Below are 27,972 nucleotides of genomic sequence, written 5' to 3'. Positions count from 1 at the left end.
CAGCCTCCTCTTGCTGAGGCTGAACAGGTTCAGGTCCCTCAGTCTCTCCTCGTAGGGCCTGTCCTGCTGCCCTCTCACCAAGGGTGGCCCTCCTCTGAACCCTGGCCACATCCCTTTTGAAGTGCGGCGCCCAGTACTGGACGCAGTACTCCAACTGTGGCCTGACCAAAGTCTCATAGAGGGGGAGTATCACCTCTCTGGATCAGCTTGAGATGCATCTTTGGATGCATGACAAGGTATGGCTGGCCTTGCTGGCTGCGGTCTGGCATTGGCAGCTCATGTTCATCTTGGAGTCAATAATGACTCCAAGATCCTGTTCTGCCTCTGTGCTTTCAAGAGGGGAACTCCCCAGCCTGTAGGTATGCTGTGGATTCCTTCTCCCAAGGTGCAGCACCCTGCATTTATCTATGTTGAACCCCATCCTACTCTCATCTGCCCACTTTTGTAGTCTGTCTAAACCTATTTGCAGCCTCTCTCTCTCCCTTCAAGTGTGTCCACCTCGCTCCACATCTTAGTATCACCAGCAAACTTGGACAGCATGCTTTCCACACCCTTGTCCAAGTTGCTGATGAAGATGTTAAACAGTGCAGGCCCGAGGATCGAGCCCTGGGGTACCCCATTTCTCACATCTCACCAGGTTGAGTACAACCCGTCCACCACTACTCTCTGGGTGCGCCCCATCAGCCAATTTTTACTCATCCAACTGTGTAGGCATCAATGCCACAGTCACTTAATTTATTGATGAGGATGGGGAGAGAGACAGTGTCAAAGGCCTTCTTAAAGTCGAGAAAGTATGGTATGACTGTCATTGAAGAAATGGAAATCCCTTTGGCAAAATGAATGTCCATACCTGACAATAGATTTTGAAGCTAAAATGAAGTCATAAAATAAGAAATATAATGGACATGATGAGAGATCGATCATCTTCTGATCACTCATTTGTGTTTAAACAGAAATACAACACATAGTGACAGTTATTGCTGTTCAGTGGTACAAGCCCTGCAGAAAACTCTGTAGAAAAACAATGTTACATTTAGTTATAACAATGAGGAGATAAGGAAGCAGGAAGCTCTCATATTTTGAGTCTTGATTTCACTCCTCTCCCATCCTGACTTGATTTACATGCTCCCAAAAGCTATTGCCCCTTGAGTAGCGTGCTTTCCCAAGCTTTTTAATGAAAGTAGAAGTTATTTAGTTCCATACTTCTATTCTGACTTAGTAGATTCAAGCATTTCTTGAATGAGTTCAGAGTAGGTGCCTACACCACTTCTGGAGGGAGTCGATTCCAGGCCTTGGGGGCTCGGACAATAAAGAAATGTTTTCTTATGTCCAGCCTAAAATGGTTTAGGAGTTTGTGACCATTGGTCCTTGTTTTCCCTTGGGGCACTCTGGTGAACAGACGTTCTCCAAGATCCTGATGAACACCCCTTGTGTAATTATAGGTAGCCACCAGGTTCCCCCCTGAGCCTGCACTTTTCCAGACTGAAGAGTCCCATGGCTCTCAGCCTCTCTTCAAAGGGCCTATTCTCTTGCCCTCTGATCATGCGCATGGCTCTCCTCTGGACTCTCTCAAGCTTCTCAATATCCTTCTTGAATTGTGGAGCCCAGAATTTGATGCAGCACTCCAAAAAAGTTGTCACTCTTTTTTCCTAGTACTGGATGGAATCTAGTATTTAAGTGGAGATATTAGAATAGTAGGGGGCTTGGTAGTAATATATGCTTTGTTTTTCTTATTTTTTGTTCTGCAATAAGGCAGCTGTTGCTGCTTTTTTTGTTCAATCCAAATTGGTCAAGAACATACAGAAGTGACTGTCATTTGATGCATTTTGTTTGGCCTCATCCTTATTCTTGGTAGTTAAAAATAAAAATGAAGAAATGTACTTGAAGAACATGATTCATATTGGTTATTCTAGTAAATCAGCTCATGTTCCACCATCACAAACCACTACTATCACCACTGTAAGCAACAAGTGGTTCCGTTGTTGATAGCACAAATAGAAAGGTAAAAAAACAGCTGAGCGAGCTTTTTCTTATCCTAAGACAAGACTTTAGGGAAAGATGCAAGACTCACCATATTGTGTAGCACAATAGGCTTCAGGTTCTAGGACTAACCGGCCAGCACCTATCAAGAGCAGTATAATTACTTAGAAAAAAGAACCCTTCAAAATTGTCTAAATGTTCAATAGTAAATAAAAAGATTCCACACATATGAAGTGTTTTCACTTTTAAAGCAACATATCATAATATAAAATACATTTTTAATGTGCCTTAAACACTATAATGGGTGATATTTTAGATTCTTAGGCTAATGCAACAGGGTAGCTCTACAATGAAACATTCTGAACATTTCACGTTCTGTAGGTAATTAGCTATTGCACTTTAGCTCATTACTTTATAGGTGATAAATTACTGTGGGGAAAATGCTTTTAAATAGTTTGACAAGTTTAATTCATCTATTAAAACTTTGACTTTTGGGTGAATTTGCAGGAAAAACTCTCTTCTTTCAAGGGCAGCTCAGGAACTGGAATCCCCCAAAAGTCATTGAATAAGTTGTATAAACAAGAGTAGTGATTTAAATAAAATATATAACATTTATTTTTTAACTTAAAAATAAAATATCTGGGCAACAAACTACAGTGCAAAACAGCTACTCTGTATTCATCCAGTACCCCAGGAACTCCAAAGCAAGTTAAAAAATGCTGAGTCAAATTCCCAGGCTTTTCCATCAGGCAGTGTTTTATTCAATTATTAAAAGCTATGTTAAAAGACATTGTTAATGTTGCAAATCTGAAGCACTCAACAGATAGGAAAGGCCAACATTAATGTCAGCACTTAATATTTTTAAATTACATCATGATATGCTATTTTTTCCACAGGTCCCTGCCTCATTCAGTGTAGAAGTCTCAGTTGTTCAATATTGTTTTCTCAGTTCAGTAGGTAGCCCCATGACTTACATTGTACTCTATACAAGCCCTGATCTGTAGACAGGATTGTTCATTTCTTTTTTTTTTTTTCTTGAGGGTTTTTTTATGTTGCTCATAACTATAGTAGTTGGCTGCTTTAGAAACATTACCTTATTTTCAAAATAACCTCCTTATGCCAAAAACAGGTGAAAGAGTGGTAGCGTTGTGTTACTAAGAAGCTTAGGTGCAGAGAGAATGAGGACAGAACTTTTCAATTATTGTTAGTATCTAATATGAGACACTTGACTTCTCAAAGTGCTTAGCATTACATAGCAACTTATATTTTGAAAGTTTATCTTCCACTGTTAGTACTGTAATGGGGCTTTCTTGGAGCCGGTCTTCCAATGGCCCACCCACCTGTTTCTGAGCCAACTGTCCACCTCCTTGCCTGCCATGCCTTGTTGATATATAATTATGATCTTAATTAGGCAGGAGGCTGCCCATTCTTGCCGCGATGACAGGGGGCACTATCTGCAGCTCCATTCCTCCCCTACACTGCAGCTCAAGCCTCGCAGATGGCATCCATAGTTCTTAACATCACCAGCCCCACACTGGGCCCCAGAATCCTTCCAATCAGACCCCAACTGGATCCCTCCAATCAGGTAGCCTACTCCACCCTCATTCCAAGCTACCTAGCTCCCTGAACTGTTCCCCCTCTCAGGTGTGGTCCCCCCCTGGGACTTTGACTACACAGGCCCTGGCCTCAGCTCCAAGGCCAGTCAGAAACCCCAAGCCCTCAGCTCTGGGCATCCCTTGTGGTGGGCCCCTGGCCCTTTTGACCGTTCTAGTCCTGGCCCTAGCATTGACCAGTCAAGAGTGTTTTAAGTCAGGCTTCTGAGTCTATAGCCCACTGTCTAACCTGGATCCACCTTCTTGGTCTTACCATGGGGTAACCCATGCAGTTGTGAGGGCTGGGGTTATTAAGGCACCCTGACCTGCCTTTCACCGTGGTGGTAACTGGCCTGGTATTTCCTGGGCACTCCTGTGCCACTGGGAGCCTCACCAGGCCACCCACTTCCAACAGGGTACAGTTTTAGGTCATGCCCAGGACCAGGAGCCTCCAAACCATCTCCTTAAGCTCCTACCCTTTCCTCCAGGGTGTTGCATACAGCCTTGCAGCCAGGCAGTGTTTCTGCCTGCTCTGCCAGTAGTGAACTGCTCTATTTATATAGGCGGGCAAAGATCTAAAATGGCCGGTGCAATCAAGCACCTGCTGGCTGCTTGGCTCAGCCCTTAAAGTGGCAGGCACCAACAGTGCCCTGCCACACTACTCAAAAGGCATGTCTACGTGTGCTGATTTAAGGTGCATTCGCCATTTTTAAGGCACATTAAGGGCATAGGTTTACATGTAAGCGCCCTTAATTCACCTTAAAATGGTGATTTTAGGCTATTGGCACCTAAATTTGATACCTGCAAATGTGTCTTAATGCACATGTAAATGCACTAAGGCACATTAATGCAGTATATGTTGACTAACTTGGGACTAACTTTAGTCCCAAGTCAGTCTGCACACCACATTAAAGTGCCTTAGCATGTTTAGACGTGTGCTGAAATAGCCTTAATGTGCATTAGGCAAATGCGCATTAAGTTTAGGTGCATGTAAAAGCATGTGTAGACATGCCCAGAGAGTCAGAACCTAAGTACCAAGATAGGTACTGAAATATGTGGAACTTGGAATTAGGGAACATCTCTACCTCTAGGTGGCTCACTTATCAAAACACCAGAAATCTGTGGCAAAGTGAATCCAGCCTTCCAAGGCAGCTTTTTCTTTATTGCCTTTAATCCCAACTTTCATTCAGTATAGGAATGTTACCTTCTTGCAATAAGGGAATTACAGAATTGACACACACTAGTCTCATTCACTAGGGGCATGTCTACATGAGATGCTTAATGACTAGTAGATTAATTCTACTGCACATTAGTGCATCATGGTAAAAACTGTGCTAATGTGGTAATGCACAGTAGAATTAGTCTACTGCACACTAAGTGTCACAAAAAGACCAGGTGCTGGCAGTGCTCTGCAGTAGTATTGGTTACTGTGCATCTAGTTAGTGCCTTATATTAGGGGAACTAAACTTCATGCACAGTCACAATGACACATTAATGCACATGTAGACACACCCTATGCAACCCTAATTTATTCCCAAAACATATTCATCCTGTGAAGTAAAAAAAGCAAGAGTTCTGTGGATATAATAATCAGGTGATTATGTTGTAAATGCAGGCTTGATTCTGGCACTTCCTGCGGATTTAAAACATATATGGTTGTATATTGACACCCACATGATCAACAGTAGCAGTGGAACATGAGCTGATTTACTAGAACAACCAATATGAATCATGTCCTTTAAGTACATTTCTTAATTTTTAAGTGATCTGAGGCACATTTAAAGTACTCCAGTGCCAAAAAGTTCTATGTACTCAGTTGGAACTGTAGTTATTCAGAATATGTATCAAGACAATATATGCATTTCCATTATGCTGAGATTCTGAATAAACTAAATACACAAGGCAAGTGTAACCCAGGCAACCCACCACCAGTCTGGCCCTAGGGGCATCCTGGAGGCAGTCTGCTTTCAAAATTACTTAAAAAAAAATGTCATCCACAAAACAAATTGTAAATTTAATGGAACTTTCAAAAGGGGATGTTTCAGATGTGAACACACTTTTCTTTTAGAAAAAAAGCAAAAAGAAGAAAGCTAGTGTACCTCAGTTATTCGCAGTACATCTCATGTGAGGCTTTTAAGTTTAGAAGAGGGGAGAAATAATTTTACAAAAGGTCTAATAATACCACAATAAAATGAAAGGGGCAGCAACACAAATGTGAAAAAATAAAGCACATTGCATATTCCAGTGTGTCTCACCTAAACTCCATATTAAACTCTGTGCCTTTGGTAAAATTCTGATTTGCTGTTTAGAAATCAAGTAAACACTAGAACTGTGGAATTGCAAGTACTTACACACTTTCTGAATAGCTAACAGATATTTCCACTTTAAGAATCCATTAATGTTAGGGAAATAAATACCTTTATTCGTTGCACCTATTATTCTACACTAAAGCCCTAGAAGTTGCAGATGGTATGTGGGGGTTACCTGCTTTGAAATTTAGTGCAAAGTGTATTAAAGTTTACATCCTACCAAAACAAAAGAAAGAGTTGTATCTTCATTTATATACTATATCCCCTTCACATCTTGGATGAGAGAAATGACCCTGTGGAAATGCTCAGCCCATGCTGAGCAACTGCCAGGATCAGGTCTTGGTGAAGTTTGCATGTACTTGAACAGGTCCTCAAGAACTCTTAATGCAGGGGTGGGCAAAATATGGCCTGTGGGCCAGATCTGGCCCACCAGGCCATTCTATCCAGCCTGCAGGGCACCTAAAAAGTTTAGAAAAATAAACTTATGTGCTCCTGGCTGCCTTTCAAAGATGACAGGAGCCAGGGGCAGCAGGACCCAGGGGAAGCTTGCAGAACTCGGGAAAAAGGCCGGCCTGGCCCGCCCCCACAACCCCATCCTGCCCCCCCCACCAAAACCAGAAGCCTCTGCTTGCCCCCACTTTCACTGCTTTCCTGCATGCCTGCTCCAGCACCACGTGGCCCCAGGCTGCATCATTGGACCGCAGAAGCATGGGACTGCGCTGGTATCCCAGGGCCAGGAGTGGTGCTGTGTGTGTGCATGTTCATGTGTGGGTATAGTGAATGAGGCACAGTGTGCGTGTGTGTATAGTGAGGGGGGTACAGTGTATATGTGTGTGTGTGTGTGTTCATAGGACCAGTATCATAAGCACACCCCACTATACATGTGCATCCATACCCCCTTTGCGCTGCCATACACACAGCCCCTCACCCCTTCACACATCCCAGCTACCCTTCCCCCCCACACAACTCCTCACAAAACCCTTACCCACCCACATAATCACACACACCCATATGCTTCCTCACCCCACACCCACAACCCCCACACCTATCCACCCCCTCACAAACCCCCCACACATACCCACACCTTCCCTACACCCCACATATCCACACACCAACAGCACCCCACAAACCTATACCCATCACGCCATGCCCCTCAGTCCCCCACAGTATACAAGAGTAAGATTTCATTTTAAGTTATTGTGTGATCATCTTTGTGTACACTACACAAACGCATGTAAATCAGGATGAAAATATTTTTAAAAATCAAATCAATGAATGTTGTAGATGCTTGATTTTTAGAATATAATTTGGTATTTTTCTGGTTCTGAGACAGCAGAACCCCTTCCTGAAAAGAGTACTTCTGGGGGCAAAGGTTGTGGGTAGGGGGTGGGACTTCCAATCCCAAGATGGTGAGGTGCAGGTGGGGCACCTGTCAAGGGGTGGGGCTACCCATGTAGCCCTCAACAGCTTGCCAAAACTCAATAAGCGACCCTCCCCCCAAAATAATTGCCTGCCCCTGTCTTAATATCATACTTTAAATGGAGTAGCAAGGCAATAAAGAGATCCTATAGGCATTCTTAATGTATATTCTCTTCATATATATTTTACATTTCAGTTTACTATTTTTGACAATTTCCTTTGTTGAGTTAAAGAGGGGAGTCTTTGTTAGGAGATCAGTATAGTTCCTTGTGCAGTTTAGACAACTAAATGAGAGAAACTTAAATACAGTGGGTACAATTATAAGGTTTGATTCTCCTATCCTTTACAATAGTCCCCTACTTCTGTATCAGTAGTAATTTGATAGCAAATATGACAAACCAGACTCATAGTATTTTTACAGTACATTTCCCCTGTAGTGCAGTCCTCATCAGGTATACATCTGTCTAGACCTGATGGAGGTAAGCTCATCTACATCAGATGACTGTCTGTCCTTATGATTTTTACTAGATACTTATTTGTATGCAGCTCTCCTGAATAGCTGAAATATGTTTTGAAATGGCAGGTTTTTTTTCTTTAGCATTCATTACAGCGTATGTGCTCTTTTTATTTTCTTTTAAAGCTGATGTTTTGAAGTAACTTCACATTCATGAGTCAAAGAAAAGACCAAATAAAGCAGTAAAACAACTATTAAAACAGGGACAAAAAAATTGATTGATGTGGATTTCATTTCCTCCCTGTGTAATTGATCCATTAATCACAAGCTGAACAAACCTAAAGTATTACAAATATATATGTGTATATGTATAAAAATGTAATTAACTGGCATCAGCCCCTGTTGCAAGTTATGGCACATCATAAAAATAACAAATCTGCATAAGAACAGATATTGCCACTATTCATTTTTTTCCCATCTGACAAGTGACTTGGTAAAAGTAGGTTTTTTAAATAGTTATTTTAATATAGTATGATATACAGCTCTATTTAAGCAACAGAGAAAGGGCATATTGATTTTACTAGTAAAGCTGAACTAGGGTATTTTGTTTCTACCAGTAGTTTGGGCCCCTAAATTTCATACCTGTCAGTCTTACTGGGCAGTATATCACATGGTTTTTTTTCTTTTTTCCAAGCTAAATAAGTCCTTTAGGATTACTTTTTCTAAAGGTGAACATAATAGAACAATATTAAATATTCTAATAAGTGAAGTTCTACTACTACCGTATAGCAAAAGGGTAGCCAAGTCCATGTAATAGAAACATATAAACTTGGGTAATAGCATTCAGGAATACTATAAAATGAAAATCATAAGACACTGTAACAGGATTGTGAAATGTGGTAGTCAGTCAAGGATTTTGTAGAGTTTTAAATGATATGAAGCAAAGGGTTTATAATGCCATTTATTTAAAGAGTGTTCTATCCCAGTGGCAGACAAGACAGTTTAATACTAATCCTTAATAAAAATACTTTGGACAGTTTTGCCTGGTCTGTTAGTTAAACTGGTGTTCCAGGCCAAGAACCAGAAAGAAAGGAACTATAATAGCAGTCACCATAGGAAAAGTAGTAATATATCATGTGAGTTCTTCATCTACTCCACTAAATTGTTAAAGTGACTATATATTTTTTCTTAAGTTATCACTTCTGATAAATCAGTGCATCTGAAGCAGAGGGTAATCAGTAGTCAGAGATCATGGGTCATGGCCAAAAGAAGCTCTTACACCCTTAATATATGAGTTGGGTCAATTTTAGGTGTATAAATCTAAGACTTCAGGCTAGAATCCCCCTGCTCTGTGCTGTCTACATCCAAGTGCACCTAAAAATCTATTGACAGTTGTCTGTTTGACTTGAAGTCCCGCTCCTGAGCATGCCCAGAACAGCTTGCCTTCAGCCTCTAGGCACCTAACTCCTTCTGAAACCTGATTGGAATTCAGATATGAAGCAGAAGAGCAACTAAGTCTTGTGAGACATTGTGCAAATGTAAGACACACTGGCTGCCTTGCTTGCCTGGGTCAAGCATTGAAACAGGCTACCCAGAGCAGCTGTGAAATTTCCATCCCTGGAAATTTTCAAGAGTAAGTTAGACAGGTGCTGTACTTGGCTTGGGTGGTTTAATTAGGGATGTTCCTTGCTTGTGGGGTCCCTAATAGACTTACTTTTCTATGATCCTATGATCTTTTTTTTTCTATTTCTTTGCTTAATTTAATGTAGAATTAAACCACTGGTATTAAGCCATATGCAAAACGGGGTGGGGGGGGGTGGGGTGAGTGCATTGCTGTCAACGTTTCTAGAACATATGCTGTTAAGAAAATCCAAACTAGGAGGAAAGTGGTATTGTGTTGGGCAATGGATAATCATTTTCAAAGGTCATACCAGTCACAAGCATAACTGCTAATCCAAAATTGTTTTTTTATGTTTTTATTGATTAGGCATAGGTGGAAGATTCTGCCACATTGTTTCTTTTGTATATAGCATTGATTTTATATTTGCCAAGAATTTATCTACACGTGATAGAAAATAAACCTTTTTTTAATTTTTTGGCTGTGGTAGTGGAGGAAATCACATGCAGAACTGGGCATACCTCTTGAGCCATGTAGCCTTTTATGGGTATAAAATAGAGAGAAAGAACAGCAATGTATTTCTGTAAATGAAAGTGTGTTCCAGTCCATTTCTTGTGTTTACCTGACTGCCACTGGATAGGTTGGTTAGTAGCCTCATATATCCTGCACCCCAGATTACCTTACTGAGAATTCTGGGTAGTGGAGAACAATAGTCTTTTGAATGCGGTGAGAAAGAAACAAACTGCAATGTAATTAAATAAAGTCTTGAAATATAGTTTGTGTGCAGTGAGAGCAAGAGCTGAAAAAATGATCTAGTATATATTGAAATCCAGTTTCATTAAATTTTAATAAACCAAGTTTGAATGATGAGTTCAGGTCCCACAAGCAGACATGCTGTCATGGATGTCCTTGAGAAAACAAGCCAGTAAAATCCCCAAGACCTGAAAATCCCAAGAAAGAAATGAAAAAAAAAATTGTCATAGAGGAGAAAAACAAGAAAAATGTCTGTTCCATTGAAGTGAATGGCATTGCTCTTGACCTAACAGTATAAGAAAATATGAACATAATGAACTTGAACCCAACTTCTCTCTGCATTTAAAGATTATGTAGATCTGTTTCCTCTGTTTTGAGATTAACGTTAGAACACAGATATGAACATGGACATGTCCAAGGTGCTGCCTGCCAATCTTATAATAATGACATATTCCCGATTAATATCATGCCAGTAGAAGTAACAGGCATGGCAGTGGTTGTACAGTGCATATTGCAAGGGATTGTCTTTCATTTCTTGTGGTATCAGGTGTGAAATCATTATACTGTCTCAGATCATTAATCAGATTTGAATTCTGGTTTGACTGGATCAGGACATTCTCTCACTATTCTTAATTTCTATGGAATTTGCTCATGTTTTTAAGTTAGGTAAGTTGATTTTACTGGTACATGCAGGTCTTTCAGATAATAATTTAAAATGTATTACCTTTTACATGCAGCTATTTAACATCCAACAACATTTTTCACAAAAGTAAGGACGTCATAGGTGTTTTATATAAACTTTGTGAAACACTTCAAAACCCTTCATCTTGGTAACCTTTATCTATGTAATGCAAAATCTAAAATATATACCTAGCATTACAATGAACAACTACATAATTTTCTAGTATGAATCTTCTGTTGTAAATGTGCAAGCGCACAGACATTTATAGAGTTGCATAGCTTTCTACTGTAGATGATATCATCTGCTTTCCATATTCTCATTTTTTGAGAGAAACAGAGGTCATATCTCTTAAGCTTGGGGCAAGTTTTGTTCTTCAAAGTCAGAATGTCACTAAGGTTAAAAGCTAGCCAGAATGAGAAGAACACTAATAAAAAATGAAAAATCAGTCTTTAACCTTTTCTAAATACATCAGTCTGATCTTAAATAACTTTCTGAACGAAACTCATTGAAATTCAGGTTATCTGAAAGATGGAAAGTGTCTGTACCATAATTAACAAAAAACATAAATCTAATATGCCAAAAAAGTCAATTGTTGCAAATATATTTAAATATTGCTCTTTAAAAAGGCATTCACATTTGAAGATTATGAAAGTAATATGAAATACTCAAATAAACATCAGTCTTGACATGCACATGTGGTGGTGCTACAATAATCTCCAAAATTTTCCTTTACAATGCTTCCTTCCAGGAACTTGACATCTCTTAGGACTGTGCTGAGATTACCACCAGTCCTGTTGCCCAATATTGATCACCAATTGTTCACCAATTGTTTCTTGTCTTACATTTTTGGATTTTATAAAAATAAATTTTATACAGCACCTAATATAGCAGGATTCTGGCTTGCAACAAAGGTGTCTAAGCTCTACAGGAGGGGTGGGCAATTATTTCAGGAGGATGGCTGCTTATTGAGTTTCGGCAAGCCATTGAGGGCTACATGACAGGCAGCCAGGGACAGATAAATATCAATTTTCTAAATTTTTTAGGGGCCTTGCGGGCCAGATAGACTGGTCTGGTGGGCTGCCCATGGGCCACATTTTGCCCACCCCTGCTCTACAGTAATACAAACAATAATAATAATAATAGTCTATCCAGAAAATTATATGACTTTCCCCATAATGAAAAACTGCAAAGCTTTCTTATTAAACATTTGTAGTCTGCTCCTATCAGAATTTGAATTTAATTCTAACTCTATTTGCACAAGAGAATAATAAGTTTTAATATCACCATTCGGTTCCACTGCATAGGCTACCATGCCTTGGATGAAGGCTTATAGAATCATAGAAAACTACGGCTGGAAGGGATCTCAGGCAATCCCTTCTAGAGCCCTAACTCCAGAGAGTACTGTTCTTGACAAAATCATTCCAGTCAAGTGTTCATATAAGCTGTCTTAAAATAAATTCTAAGGATATAGTTCCTATGACCTTTCTGGGTAGCTTGTTCCAATGTTTATCCAGTCTCATAGTGGAAAAAAATCTTCCTAATATTCCACTTAAATTTTTTTTGCAGTTTGAGACAATTTGTCTTAGTCCTGTCTCCTGTGACCACAGAAAATAGTATCTTTATCCTCTATGTAACCCCCACTTCAGGTATGTGAAGACTGCTGTCAAATCTCCCTCAGTCTTCTCTTCTTCAGACTAAATAATCCTAGTTCTTTCAGCCTTTTCCATGTCATGTTTCCCAGACCTAATAGTTTTCACTAGATTCTTTCTAATTTATCCACAAGCAATTTGAAGCGTGGGTACGTACCAAAACTGGACACAGGTATTCGAGGTGAGGTGCCATGAGTGCCAAATAGAGCGGAAGGATGCAGAGGCAAGATCTGGAGGGGTTATGGTGGTGGGAGCACAGCTGGGGACTTTTCAAAGTCTTCAAAGAAGGTAAGAAGTCCCCCATCCCCTCTGTGCTCAAAGGCACATTCTCTCTTCTCCCCTTCCATTCCACCTTCCCCCATTTGTTGCTGCCAGTGTTTCAGTGATGTGGGGAGCTCCGGTCCCACTCCAGCTGAGCTGAGCAGGGGTTCAGCCTGGGGAGTGGTAGGTAGGTAGATTCTTCCTCCCTATGCCTGCTCCTGAGAAGGAGGATCTGGGGAACTACACTAATTTGTAAGATTGAAGACTGAGCTGCCCCTACTTGTGAAGACTGAAAGAAAACAACATTAAATAGTTCAGCTTTCTGTGCTTTATGAGATTGCCTTCCATATTCAGACAGGGACTTATGCTTTTCCTGGTCATCATCTTTTTTCTGGCAAACTTGTAGAATCCTTTTTTATTGTTTTTTATATCCTTTGCTGGTTGCATGTCAAATTGTGCCCATCATATCATAATAGTTTGGCTTTTCAGATTTTTCTCCCTTCAAACCCATGAGATACTCTTATATTCTTCCCTAGTAATATCATTTACCTTCCAATTTTTGTAGGATTCCATTTTTAGTTTCACAATGGCAAGTTCAAGCTAATTGTTTGCTTACATCCTCAGTGAAGAGACGGATGGATGTAATAGTGGGTAGAGTCTGACTTTTCATCTCTGTCCACTCACCAATGCAGCTGGGAGGCAGCACAGGAGAAGAGAAGTGAGTGAAATGGAATAATTTATTGCTGGTATGGTTGTTATTACTCTGAATTCTTTCAAAGAAAAAGGCTGTTAAGTTTTAAGGCGTATTTAGATGGAGGTTTTTAGAAAATATTCTGATTCTCTATAGAAAATTCAAAAAATCATTTTTGGCCCCAAACCAGAATTTACTATAGAGAAAATCAAATTCTAATACTTTGGCTTGTTAAACTTGTTTCATTTCAGGGCATTTTGACAATAAATTGTGTTGGCCTAAGCTGTTATGATGTCCATGGTGACTTTTAACTGGGAGATTTCATGTTCCTATTCTTCCTGACAGAATAGGCTGCCTAGACAAATTATGCTCCGTCACAACATAGTCTCCCCACTTTCTGTACACCTCTCCCCATTGCAGTACATTGTGAAAGTCACACAGCAGGACATAGTCTGTCAGGAGAGCCTAACCCACAAAAGGGGATATAGGAAAAACGTTGTTCTGTTATGAACACCATAGTCTCTGACTGAGCTGGAAGAATAACATTTACTTTGGAAGTCTAGAGTTAGACATTTGGATGATATGGCCAGCCCAGCAAAGTTGATGCTGGATGATTGTTGCCTCAATGCTTGTGGCATTTGCTTACAAGAGGACACAAATGCTGGTGCGTCTATCTTCCCATTGGATTTGAAGGATTTTCTGCAGGCAGTGTTGATGGTACTTTTCCAGTGACTTGAGGTATCTCCTGCACGTTTTCCACAACTCAGCTCCATACAGTAAAGTGGAGATCATGACTGCTTGACAAACCATGAGCTTGGTTTCAGATCTGATATCACAATCTTCAAGCACCGATTTTCTCAGATGTCCAAAAGCTGAAATTGCAAGTTTTAGGTGATGTTGGATTTCTTCATCAATGCAAGAGACGCCTTCTGAGGTATGGGGTAATACTCAATGTTCTCCAGAGTCTCACTGTAAATCTGAATTACTGGAGCTGGGGACTGCTCATTAAGTGCTTGCTGATGGAGGACCTGTGTCTTGTGAATGTTAAGCATCAGTTCCATTTTCTTGTATGCCTTGGTAAAGATGTCAATGATTTCCTGAAGGTCTGCTTCCAAGTGAGTACATGTTTACAGCATCATCAGCATACTGGAGTTTGATGATTCAGGTTGGGGTGGTTTCATAGTTTCTAGGGTTGGAAGGGACCTGAACAGATCATCAAGTCCAACCTCCTGCCCTGGGCAGGAACGAGTGCTGGGATCATAATACCCCAGCCAGATATCTAGTCAACTTCTTCTTGAAGACCTCCAAGGTAGGGGAGAGCACCACCTCCCTTGGGAGCCCATTCTGGAGCCTGGCAGCCCTAGCCGTAAAGTAATGCCTTCTGATATCCAGCCTGAACCTACTCTCAATCAATTTGTGGCCTTTATTCCTTGTTATCCTAGGTGGTGCCCAGGGGAATAACCTTGTCTTGGTTTTGGTTCAGACTTGGCTGAAGTTAAACAGCTTAACATCCATTCAGTAGTTTAGCTCCACTCTGACTGGAAGCTTGGTGGTGGTCAGATGTAATATCACAGTAAGAAATATCAAGAAGAGTTTTGGAGCAATGATGCAGCCTTGCTTAACTATCATCTTAAACTCAAAGTAATCTGTAATAGATCCATTACTGAGAATCATCGCTCACTTACCATCCTGGAGCAGGCAAAGAATACTGATGAATTTCAATGGAAATCCATACTTCAGAAGGATCCTCCACAGCCCTTTTTGGTTGGCAGAGTTGAAGGCTTTCATGAGGTCAAAGAAGGCCATGAAGAGAAGTTTATGTAGTTCCCAGCACTTGTCCTGCAGCTGATGAGCAGTAAAGATCATATCAGTTGTGCCTCTTGATGCCCTAAACCCATACTGAGATTCCTGGAAGAGCTCTTCAGCAAGTGGAAGGAAACAGTTTAGGAGGGTTATTGCAATGATCTTTCCTGTGGTGAACAGCAAGGTTCTCCCTCTTTAATTTCCACAGTTGGACCTGTCTCCCTTCTTGACAATCATCATGATTATGGCATCCCTAAGGTCATCTGTCATTTCCTCATAATTACAGATCCTTAAGATGAGGGCATGGACCTGTGATGTGAGCTCCTTTCCCTGCCTGCTTGGAGATTTCAGCAGGGATTCCATCAGCTCCAGATGCCTTATCATTTTTTATGTGGTTGATGGCTTTCCTCACCTTATAGTTTCATAGTTGTTAGGGTTAGAAGGGACCTCAATAGATCATTGAGTCTGACCCCCTGCCATGGGCAGGAAAGAGCACTGGAGTCATATGACCCCAGCCAGGTGCTTGTCCAGTCTTCTTTTAAAGACCCCTGGTGTAAGGGAGAACACCACCTCCCTTGGAAACCCATTCCAGCTTCTGGCAACCCTTACTGTAAATAAGTTTTTCCTGATGTCCAACCTAAATCTGCTTTCTGTCAGTTTGTGGCTGTTGTTCCTGGTTATTCCAAGGGGTGCCCTGGCAAACAGAGCATCTCCTATTTCTTGCTGCCCCCCACCCACCCTCAATGAATTTGTAAATGGCCACAAGATCCCCTCTCAGCCTTCTCTTGTGGAGGCTGAAGAGATCCAAGTCCCTCAGTCTCTCCTTGTAGGGCCTTACCTGCAGGCCCCTACCAATATGAGTGGCCCACCTCAGGACCCTCTCAAGGTTATCCACATCCCTCTTGAAATGTGGTGCCCAGAACAGGATGCAGTATTTCAACTGCAGCCTGACCAGTGCCTCATAGATGGGAAGTATCACCTCCCTGGACCTGTTTGTGATGCACCTGCTAATACACAATAGAGTGCAGTTATCTTTACTGGTTACTTTGTCACATTGGTGACTTATATTCATCTTGGAGTCAGCTATAACTCTGAGATCCCTTTCTGCCTCTGTGCTGATGAGAAGGTCATCCCCTAGCCTATAGGTGTGTTGGTGATTCCTTCTTCCTAGATGCACCACTTTGACTTGTCTTTGTTTAACTGCATCCTATTCTTTTCTGCCCACTTCTCCAACCTGTCTAGGTCCACCTGGATTCAATCCCTTCCCACTAGTGTGTTTAATGTACTCCATAATTTTGTGTCATCTGCATATTTGGGTAGAGTCCTCTCCACACCCTGATCCAAGTCACTGATGAAGACATTGGATAGCACAAGACCAAGGATCGAGTCTTGGGGGACCCCGTTGCCCACATCTTTCCAGGTCAATACTGAGCCATCCACCACCACTCTCTGTGACCCTTAAGCCAATTTGCCACTCACCTGACCGCGTAATCATCTATGTCACAGCCACTCAGTTTGTTTATGAGAATAGGATGAGATACCATATCGAAGGCCTTCTTAAAATCTAAGTAGATGACATCTACCTCAACTCCTGCATCTAAGCATTTTGTGACCTGGTTATAAGAACAAACAAGGTTAGGCAGGAAGGATCTACCTGCTATGAACCCATGCTGGTTGCCCTTCAGCATTATTTTTTGTGCCGGGCTCCCACAAATATGATCCTTGATCATTTTTTTTCAAAGGCTTTCCCAAGGACAGAGGTGAGACTAAACAGCTTATAATGACCTGGATCCTCCTCCTTCCCCTTCTTGAAAATAGGAACCACATTGTCCCTTTTCCAGTTCTCTGGCACCTGATGTGAGCACCAAGAGTGCTCAAACAGCTGTGCCAGTGGCTCTGCTATAACAATGACCAATTCCTTCAGCACCCTTGGATGAAGATCATCTGGGCCTGCTGACTTAAACATATCCATCCCCTCCAAGTGTCCCTTTACAAGGTCAGTGCTGATGGTTGGTGGGATGGTGTTCCTCCTGTGCCTATCTATAATGGAACTGGGAGATTTGTCTTGATCCGTGTTCAAGAATACAGAGGCAAAGAACTCATTGAAGAGTTCACCCTTGTCCCTCCTATCTGTCGCCAATTGCCCTAGCCTGTCCTTTAGGGGTCCTACGTTACCCTGCGCCTTCTTTTTGCTCCCTATATACCTGAGGAAGGACTTTTTGTTGTCTTCAATTTTTGTTGCCAACCTGAATTTCATTGCTGCTTTGTCCTTTCTGACTCCCTGCAAGTGCAAACCAAGAAGGTATACTCTTCCTTGGTAGCTACCCCCTGCTTCCACAGCCTGTATGCCTCTTTCTTTGCTCCTAGGCTTTCCTGCATTTCCCTGTTCACTCAAGAGGGTTTCTTGGCCCCTTTGTCCCCTTTTATGTGCAATGGGATTGTCTCCTTCTGTGCCTGAAGGATTGGTCCCTTGAGGAATGACCACCCTTCCTGGATTCCCATCTCATCAATGCTCTTGATCTTCAGTGCCTCACTAACTAATTTTATGAGCACATTGAAGTTATCCTTTCTGAAGTCTAGCACTTCTGCTCTGCTGGTTACCTTTCCCACCCTATGCCAGATAGTGCATTCAATCAATTGATGGTCATTTCCCCTAGATTACCTTGTACCAGCAGATCCCCCACCAGGTCATCCCCTGTGGCAGCAAGGCATTTCCCCTAGTGGGATTGTATACCTCCTATGTTAGGTGGAGGTCCTGTATGCAGGTTAAGAACCTACACAAGGAGTTAGATCTGGCTGACTGCTCCTCCCAGCAGATGTCAGGGTAGTTTACATCACCCATGATGACAAGTCAACCATGTCCCTTGACTGTATGGCCTCTGAGAGCTGTGCAGTCTTGAGAATTCCAGGTCTAGCTCATCCTTCTGGTGTGGTGGTCTATAGTGGACACCCACCACCAAGTCCCTTTGCCCCTGGCCCCCTTATATTCTTACCCACAATACCTCAATTTGCCCTTCCTCTGATTCCATCTTGATTATAGAAGATGTGTATTGCTCCTTAACATAGAGATCAACACCCCCCCACACACACATGCACTCTTTTTTCCCCACTGTATCACATTTGTACAACCTATAGCCCTCAATGCTTACTGCCCAGTTGTGAGTAGGGTCCCACCAGGTTTCAGTTAACCCAACCAGGTCAAAGATATTGCTTGCAAACAGGAATGCGAATTCCTTCTGCTTGTTCCCCATGCTCCTAGCATTAGTGTAGCGACATTAAAGGCCTCCACAATGAGTGCCTTTGGTACCCACCCTGTCCTGATGCCTATTGGGCCCCTTAGTACTTACTAAATCCAGTGCATGGTTTATGGCTCACCAATCCTAGCTTCTCTTTTTCCTCTTCATCCCTGTCCCCCAACAAACATAGTTTAAAGTCCTACATAGGAGATCAGCCAACCTGTAAGAGAACAGACTTATCTTTCAAAGAGAGATGAAGACATCCCAGGATGCTTCTTTCATGGAAGTGTGGATTGTCAAGGGTTGGAGGGATTCTGAGGTTGTCTCTGACTGGATATTGTGGGATAGAGTTGATAGTACTTTCATCAGCAACAGAGTCTTGATTGAAAAGGTCTTCAAAGTGCTCCTTCCAACAGGTATAGATGGATCCGCTTTCCTTGATCAGGTCTTCTCCATCCTTAGGTCTCAAGCAGGTTGGTCCCTGAATGCTTAAACCATAAGTGGCTTTGGTAGTGCTGAAAAAAACACACTTACTGTGGATGTCAGTGAGTTGTTGATTGTCCTTTGCCTTGTCTTCCCATCATCTGTTCTTCATATCATGGATCCTCCTTTGGACCTCTGCCTTGACTTGTTGGTGATTTAGTTTCTTTTGCTTGGAGTTGATATCATTCTGCCAAGCACAAAGGGCCTTGCGCTTGCAGTTGATCAGCTCTTGGATTTCTTGGTCATTCTTCCTCAAACCAATCTTGATGTTTCCTGATAGAGAATCCAAGTGTCTCTTCATAGGCACTGATGATGATGGGCTGGAAGGCATCAACATTCTCCCATTAGTTGGGAACTCCCAAGTGCTGCTGACAGTCTCCTATTGCTGTTGGTTGGAGTTCACCAGATTTTTTATGGAGGCACTGGTGAAAGAGGTAGCACATGACTGGGTCCTTTAGTCCTTCAACACTGATCTTTCATCAGCATTGCTTCTGATACAGCTGTTGTTTTGTAGCCAGTTTGATGACATAACTGAGCAGATGATTTGGTGATCGGTCCAGCAGTCATCTGCTCCTAGCATAGCTCAGGTGATGTGGACATCTTTGCAATCTCACTCATTAACAATGCTGTAGTCAATCAAGTGCCATTGCTTAGTTTGTGGGCATTGCCATTACGTCCTGTGCCTGTTTTTCTGTTGGAACAGTGTGTTTGTGATGGCAAGTCCATGTTCTGTGCATTTGGTCAAGAGGAGGAGGCCATTAGAGTTGACCTTCCAACTCCTTCCTCGCCTATAGTTCCATTCCAGAGTTTCAAGTCCCTTCTGACTCTGACATTGAAATCACTGAGCAGAATAAGTCTGTCTCCCTCCAGAACATCATAAAGGACTTGGTCAAGACTGGCCTAGAATTCTTTCTTGGTTTCATCAGCTGCATCAAGAGTCAGGGCATACTGCTGATGACAGCGGCATATTGGTTCCCTGCCAATTTAAGATGGAGAGTCATGAGGCACTCATTAATTATGATACAAAACTAATTGAGTTGGTTTATGAGTTCATTCTTGGGTTCCTTTCCAGAAGAAGGCATAGCCACCTCCTTATTTTTGAGCTGGTCATCTGCTGCTCACTGGGTCTCATTCAGTGCAGTGACATCAGTATTGTGTCACCTGAGTTCTCAAGCCACAACTGTGATGCAGAGCTCTGGGTATTCACTGTTAGGACTATCCATGAAGGTACTGATTGTGTGTCTTTGTTGACTTCAGCTGCCGTAAAGGTGATCCCACTGGACATGGTTATCCAGTCAGCCAAAAGGTTAGGCAGACTATGTTTAGGACACCTTTCTAGCTCCCTCCCTATGTGGGGGTGAGCAAAATGGATTCTGAAGAGGGCTGCTCAGTTGCAGTTACCGTCACTGAATCACATGCCTGCCTTGTCCAAATGCATAAGTAAGCTGGAAGGAAAAATAAACTGCTGATGGAGAAATAAATTTAAAATTAATTTCTTCTCATGACATTTACTCAGAAAGAATGATTTTGACATATGCATACATAATTCCAAGCACAAAGTGTGTCTGGTATATGTAAGTGCTTCTGGACTGGATGTATGGTCACAGACTTTATTCTTAACAATGAAAGGTACAACTATATTATTTTGTCAAGCTCATTTACCTGCATTAATGCAGAGGCTCTAGTCTGGTTTTAGAGATTCATAGTGTTTTGTTGGGATTGTTACCAATCTGTTTGTCCATTGTTATATTATAAGAGTTTCTCATACATCCCTCTACCACAGGGGTGGGCAGTTATTTTGGGCGGAGGGCCACTTACTGAGTTTTGGAAAGCCTTTGAGGGCCGTATGACAGGCAGCCATTGGCAGATAAATATTAATTTCTACATTTTTTAGGGATCCTGAGGGCTGGATAGAATCGGCTGGCAGGCCACATCCAGCCTGCGGGCTGTATTTTGCCCACCCCTGCTCTAATAACTCCATTTGTTCAGTGTATTCATGTCTAACTTTCTGTTACTTCTCATCAGGGATCCTGGTTTTCTCTGGTAAAAAATCCAAAATTCTCTGACTAAAACCCCCAAATCTGTGTTTTTGCAGGATTAAAAAGAAACACCTCTCTCTCTCTCTCTGTGCATATATATGTGTGTGTGTGTCAGTTGAACACAATGTTTTATTGATATATTTACAATTTTACAGCAGTTTGGAAACCTACCAGTGCCTCAATCATTATAATAAAATCAATTCTAAATACCTATATATTTTGGCATTTGATTTTTGGTTTTTTTGTCATGCAGAATTAGAGTTTCCCCTGCTCCCATCACTCACCAGGATGTGGGTCCAGCTGCAGCTTCCCCCCACTGTTTTGTGGTGATGAGCACCTCTAATATGCCAGTGTTGCCCCTGTCCGTGCTTTTGCCCTTCACTCTCAAGCTCCCCCCGCAGTCCTGCCAGTGTCCTTCATTCCTGACCTGCAGCCCTCTGGCTCTGCCAGTGCCCCTCACTCCCAACCCACAGCCCCCTGTCCCCACTGGTGCCCCTCACTCCTGCAGCTCCCTGCTCCCCCCAGCCTTTCTGGAGGGGGCCCTAGGCCCCATCCCCACCAGTGAGTGGGGCAGGGTATGAGTTTGTGGGAAAGACTGTGTGGGGAAGGAGGTACATGGGCATAGTGGGGGGCATGGGGTCATGTGCCCCTCCAAATTTCTGCACCAACAGGGGGCATGGGGCTGCAGCCTGGCTGGACCAGCACTGGGCAGGAGGCCAGTGGGTGGGACCTGGCACTGGAGGGTAGAGCTGGGCATAGAGACTTGGTGCTGCCATTTCTGGGAGTCCTGCACCAGCTGCACTGCCATGGCCACCAAGGTGAGGCACCACTGCCTGCCAAGCAGCAGCAGAGGCAGCAGCAGCTGTGGTGGCTCAGGCTCATGGAGGCAGCAGAGAAATAAATCCAGTCACCTCATGGGCTGGAGAGAGGAGGGAGGGGATGCCTGTACTACTACCCTGCCCTGGGCTGGGTCTCCTGTGCTGCGCCATATGACCTGGCCACATCTCTCCCTCTCCCCCTCAGGCAGTGTATCCTGGACATCCCACCCCTGCCCCTCAGAGCACAGGCACTGCCGCCTGGCCCAGCTGGCACAGCCACACAGCTTCCTGCCACCCCTGATGGACACCCTCCCTCTTCTCCCGCTGGAGGGGCAGGAACATCAGGGTGGGCTTTGCTGGTAACAATGTGGAACTGGGCTTGCCACTGGCACCAAACATTGCCTCAGACCTCCCTGGCCCGTTGCAGCCCTGGTGCCTGGACATCTACCCCCAGCACTAGCAGGCACCCATGCTGTGTCACAGGCACAAATTTATAGACTCCCACACACACACGGCTTACACACACACTTCTCACATCCCTGCCACACACACACACACACACACACACACACACACACACACACACACAACCCTCTGGACAGTTCCCAATTCCTGGCCCTCCAACCCCACCTCCCACCCCCAGTCCTATAGACTGGCTTTTATCCAGCTTCCTGAGCTCCTCCCACCACCGTGCCTGGCTGTATGGCCAGCCACTTGTGTGCACACGTGCACATGGTGCCCCCTGCCTCCAGTTGCCCTCCCCCCAGCTTCAATCAGCTTCTTGCAGGCTTGAAACTCTGCCAGCCTACAAAGGGAAACCTGTGACTTCCCACTTCAAAAGGAAAATCCGTGTTTTTCTCTTTTAAAGGGGAAAATCTGTCTCTGCTTCTTACACATTCAAATATACAAAATCTTGTGCAAAAGTGCTGATAACTGTTGCAGAGGTGCAGTTTAAGTAATAAATATTAGGGGTGAATTTTTCAATAACTTAGTATCAGTCAGACTGGAAGAGTCTTAAAGGAGCAAGATAAATCTGAATGCTCTACAAATAAAAGAAATCTTTACAGTCTGGTCCCTTTACCCAAATAGTAGAGGAATTCATAAGCGAAGGTTAAAAGAAGTAAAAGGAAAAAATGAAGCTTAATGTATTATCTGGATGTTCATGTAGGAGACTAACAAACCAATCACATTAGTTCCAGAATAAACCATTTCTCCCGGGGCAAGTGAAGTAGTTCAGACATCCATGTTCATTGGGATAAATCCTAAAAAGATTCATGGGATTAGAAGCACTAACAGTTTATCCCAGGACATCCAAAGTGCATGTGAATATTTATTCCAGGATTGCATCATTCAATCAATGGCCTAAAAAGTGAAAGTGCATTACTAAACCTTGGTTAAAAGAGTGATGTGTGTATGTGTCAATCCCAAGATAGTTCTGTTCCAGGACAAACACAGACACAACTTGTCCAGAGACAAATACAGTGTCTGTACCTAGTCCAAGACTGGCTTCCAATGTTTAGTATGTATTTGGAATATGAGAGAAGTAATAATCGCATGCATTATAGTGAGTCTGGGAAACCTAATTATCTTTGGGTTGTGCACGTGGGTTAAGCAGAGCATTGAATGCTTGCTGTTTGGGAATAGATGAAAATGTTAGTGTTTCAGACCACTCTGGATTTTCCACCTGTCATATTGAGTCTGAAGAGAGAGAGCTTTTTAGGTGAAATTGGAGTTGTCAAAAAGAATGTTTCTGAAGAGGTGTGATGATTTCTAGCTCTCTGATTTGATGTCTGTCCCCAGTTCTGGCTAAGCAGTTTGTTAAGGGTACCCAAGTGGGTAACTTAGAATTTTTCAATTTATGCCAGAAAACATGGTCACATCTGGGTTGAGGAGAAATGAGTCCCCAACTCCCTAGAAGAGACCTCTCTGAAACAGTGCTTGAGTATTGCCAACCCTAAACATTCCAAAATCATGGGCCAGACCTAAAAAAATAATAAACATAGATAAACAATAATCAATTGTTAAAATATTGAGGTTTCCTCTTTTAATGCTAATTTTGAGACCCACTTCAGCTTCATTTGTGTGTTGGTTTCTGAGACTTTAGGATGTCTCTTGGTTATATCTTTCAAGGTTTTCCTAGTGTAACCACAAAGGCTAGAAATTTATTTTTAAAATCTGTGAAAGCTGAGATTCTTATCTAATCACATGAATCCAAGACTTAGGAGGTTTGAGAGAAAACATCAAATATCACAAGACTTGCAATAAAATTGCTGCAGCCAGCAAAACTCAGTAAAAAGAATTTATCTCAGTGCATGTAGGGAAGGATTTTTTTTGATCCTTTAAAAGGGATCAGTCACAGATTTATACCATTTTCCTTTCTGCTGTTGCCTCACAAACTTCTCTGAGCAAAAAAGCATGTCATGTTTGTATTGAGAATTATCAGTCTGTCTAACCTAAGATAACTCCACATCAGCTAGTTTTACTGGATTCTACAGATCATGAGCAGCAGTGTCCTTGCTGTGATTTGAAAGGTGTGACCTTTTATGCTTCCAGGGAAGAAAGGCAACATATTTATAAGGAGGCTGAATTTTACATGCTGTTGGCATTTCACGTTTTGTTTTAAAATAATCTGACCACATGCTTGGTCAGTATGCGAGATGAGCGTTAGGTTTACAAAATCAATTTATCCACATCTCTTTCAAAAATCCAGTGTTTGGCAGAAAAATTATTGTTAAGGATCCTCTCTCATATTTAATAGTAGACAGTATTTGTTTTTTTCTCCCTTTGTTTTCATCTCTTTAAATGCATCTAAAATTAAATCATTTTCCTTTCCCCTGGAATAATTCTTCTATCAGAGAGAGAGAGAGAGAGTTCAATTTTATTTTAATATCACTTTCAAAAGTTTTGCTAGTATTTGGACAGATCTCACACAACAGGGAATGATCAAAACTCAAAGTCATTCCATGAGAAATAGCACAACAAAGTAGAAATGTGCCAAATTACCCAGAAACAATTTGGACGGCTGGCAAACAGGGCTGCCTGCTGGTTTGTGAACAGTGTAGGTAATTTGCCACTCAACTCTCTCCTATTTGCTTCAATAAATTGTAGGGTACTTAGTACCCTACTATCTGTTATCCATCTGTCTATATTTCTCTGCGCTGTCAGTGTCTGACACTAGCTTTGCTTGATTCTGTCAGTGTCCATCTTTCACAGCCTTTTGGGAAAACTTTAAAAAGAGGTGTGCACTGTTGTGCGGCCTGGGATTTGCAGTTTATATACAAAACAATGGGTCTACATGGCCTAACCAAAAAGCTGTGGGTGATGATGAATAAAATATAGGGAATCTAATATGTATAAAATATCGTTCAGCAACACTGTGCGGAAATAAATCAGTTAAAAGGTCTTATAATGGGACTAGAAAGAGTACTCAAGTCATGTAATTTTCAATCAACAGCCTCATAAATAGGGTGTTAAAATGCCATCGAAATCTGTGCAGTTCAAATACTGGTGGTGCAATGCTACTCAATCTCTCTCCTTAGAATGGAATTCTAACTCTGTTCAAACAGGAGTGCAGTCATGGAATTTGTGAGGTGGTGAAGACCTTCATGAGAAATAGCAATGTGGGCAAATGTTAAAGCAGGACATTAAAAGCCATGCTATGCTTTCATATTAAAGATATGACTTGGGGACCCTAGAGAAAGGAAACAGAAAAACCCTCACGTTGTCGTTTAACACTGTTTGTTTTGGATTCTGGGATTATATTCTGGTCACCCAGTCCTACACTGGTATTAAATCCCCAGATAAAGAATAATAGTATGATCCTGTGATTCAGTGAAGTGATCTTACCAGAAGTATTTTTGATTAAATATTTAAAAAATATGAATGCAGTCATGGAAGGGAGCAGGTGTTTCTTTCTTTTTAACAACTTTTTGAGCATTTTTTCTGTTTTCTTTTATTTTTAATGTTACATGTCAGATGCTAGGGTACATCCTTAGTTGTGGATGAGTAAAAGTATTCAAGGACCTACTTACGCCAGCACTTTGCAGATGCTGGCTTTTGAACGCCTGCTTTACTTTTACTAGTTAGGCATATACAGCTTACAATTTCTGTGATGTACAAGTGCTACAATTTGTACAAGAAAACGACAGAACTGACAGAGTTTGTGGATGAACATTTTAGCTCTTGATCTGCAGGGGTAGTGGCATTTTTTGGCATCGGTGCTCATGTTTACATCTGCAAAGAACTATACAGTCATTTGCATTAGCCACACTGTGTGCGCACAGATGTAATGGTTACCTAAAATCCTCCCTGGTTAGGTATTTCATTTAATCAAAGAAGAGTTAATTCATAAATAAAAGTGTAACTGTTTTAAGTTATATATTTTACAATCTGTCTTTTCTTTTGCTAAAATGTAGAACAGATGGACTAAATGAATTTATAGTGCCAAAAGCAGATCATACTCATTATGCCCTATCCTTCAATTTTAAAAAGAATGTCCTTGCCTTCTCTAGTTTATTTCCATATAAATTTGTATAACCAAGGCATTTGGGCTCAAGGGGCATTTACACACATACTTTTTTTCCAGCGATGTGCCAGAGTCTGCTCCGTATGCGAGCTGAGGTGAGCTGCGTTGCACCATGTGCAGTTGTATAAGCAGCGAAATGCATGTCAGTGTGCAGAAAATGGTGGCGGTCCGCTTTTGAGCTAAAGGACCTCCGAGGTGTTTTAGTTTAAAAGTGCACCACTGCCATTTTCTCAAATGGCCACAGGTTTATTAGAGACTGCGTTTCTATTCAAGTGATGCTTCTCCTTCTCTTCAGCATCTCTAGGAGCAGGAAGTCATTATTCCATGGCAACGTTCAATTTAATCAATGTCCTCCTCTAATTGGAGCTTATACAGGAGCCCACAAAAAGATTGACAAAAAGTTCACTAAAAAATAAGATCCGCAACTTCTTTGTTTCTGGTTACTTCTTCAAGGAGTCTCTTGACAACTGCAAGTCTCTTTTAAATAAATACTGACATGACAGTTTGAAAAGTAATAAAGCATCCTGACTTTCTACAGTATGTAGTAATAAAAATGAAGTGTGTATTTTTCACTATTACTTTAATGGCTAGAATTGAAGCTAAAAACAGAAGTAGTTAGATTTTACAAGCATTTTAAATTATATTACTCAGCAATTATTGGCAACTTGGAGTCTAGGCTTGCAATTATCTAGTGCTTTAAATTATCTAAAATCAATGTATAGATACTTTAAGCCTTAAAATAGTATGTAGTTATATAGACCTACAGATTTCAATCTGATGACACATTATTATTTGTCTGGTAAATGCAGCTATTTAGGAGATATTTACAGATGATCACATAATCTTGATAACATATCAAAAGCTGTAGGTGACAGTATCCCAGTACTCTTAAATGTTTCTTAAATATTCTACACATGTATTTTGCTGTGAATGAATTTACAGCCTTAAGTACCACCTAAAAGCCATTTGCTGGGCAATCTATTGTAGAAAATTAGAGAAATCCTAGTATTGGCTCTTGTTGGAAATGTTGACACCTGAGGTGGCTGTTGATGGACAAAAATCTTGTAGACAGAAATATAAGGATTCTCTTCCTCGTGAACAGCCAAATGGATTTCCCTGACCCACTCCCAGGGAATCTGTGCCCCTTACATGATGTAACCAACAGTTTTTACTACTACAGTTGATTAAAATGCTTTTGTTTTCTTTAAATAAGTATATTTTTAGAAGTAAAAATCTTTTTTAAAAAGTTTTCAGGAAAAATGTTTAGTTTTGACCAAAAAGTTTTGAAAACTTTAAAGTTCTCCTTGGAAAGCTTTTAGCCAAGCAAAAACAACTTAATTTAGTTGAAAACTCAATTTCCCATTGAACAATAGAAGTGGTGCTAAATGTTTTAACTAACCCTAGCTTTTTTATTCTTGCAAAAATATTTAGGATTGTAATGCAATAATGATATTGGCCCATGGCAGGAATAGTCATTAAGATCACCTTGAACATTTAGGGGGAAAAAAAATAGTAAGGTGAAACAGATTGAAGAGATTATTTCTGAGTTATTTTTTATTTATAAATTGATACAACTCATCCTACTGATATTCAGCTTGTGAGTTTCATACATTTAGATCTCCTGTCCCAGTATAATAACCCATACACCCATAAGACTAGG

This window comes from Alligator mississippiensis, chromosome 1 (assembly GCF_030867095.1).
Source record: "Alligator mississippiensis isolate rAllMis1 chromosome 1, rAllMis1, whole genome shotgun sequence".
Lineage (NCBI taxonomy): Eukaryota > Metazoa > Chordata > Crocodylia > Alligatoridae > Alligator > Alligator mississippiensis.
This window is presented reverse-complemented; position numbering follows the sequence as displayed.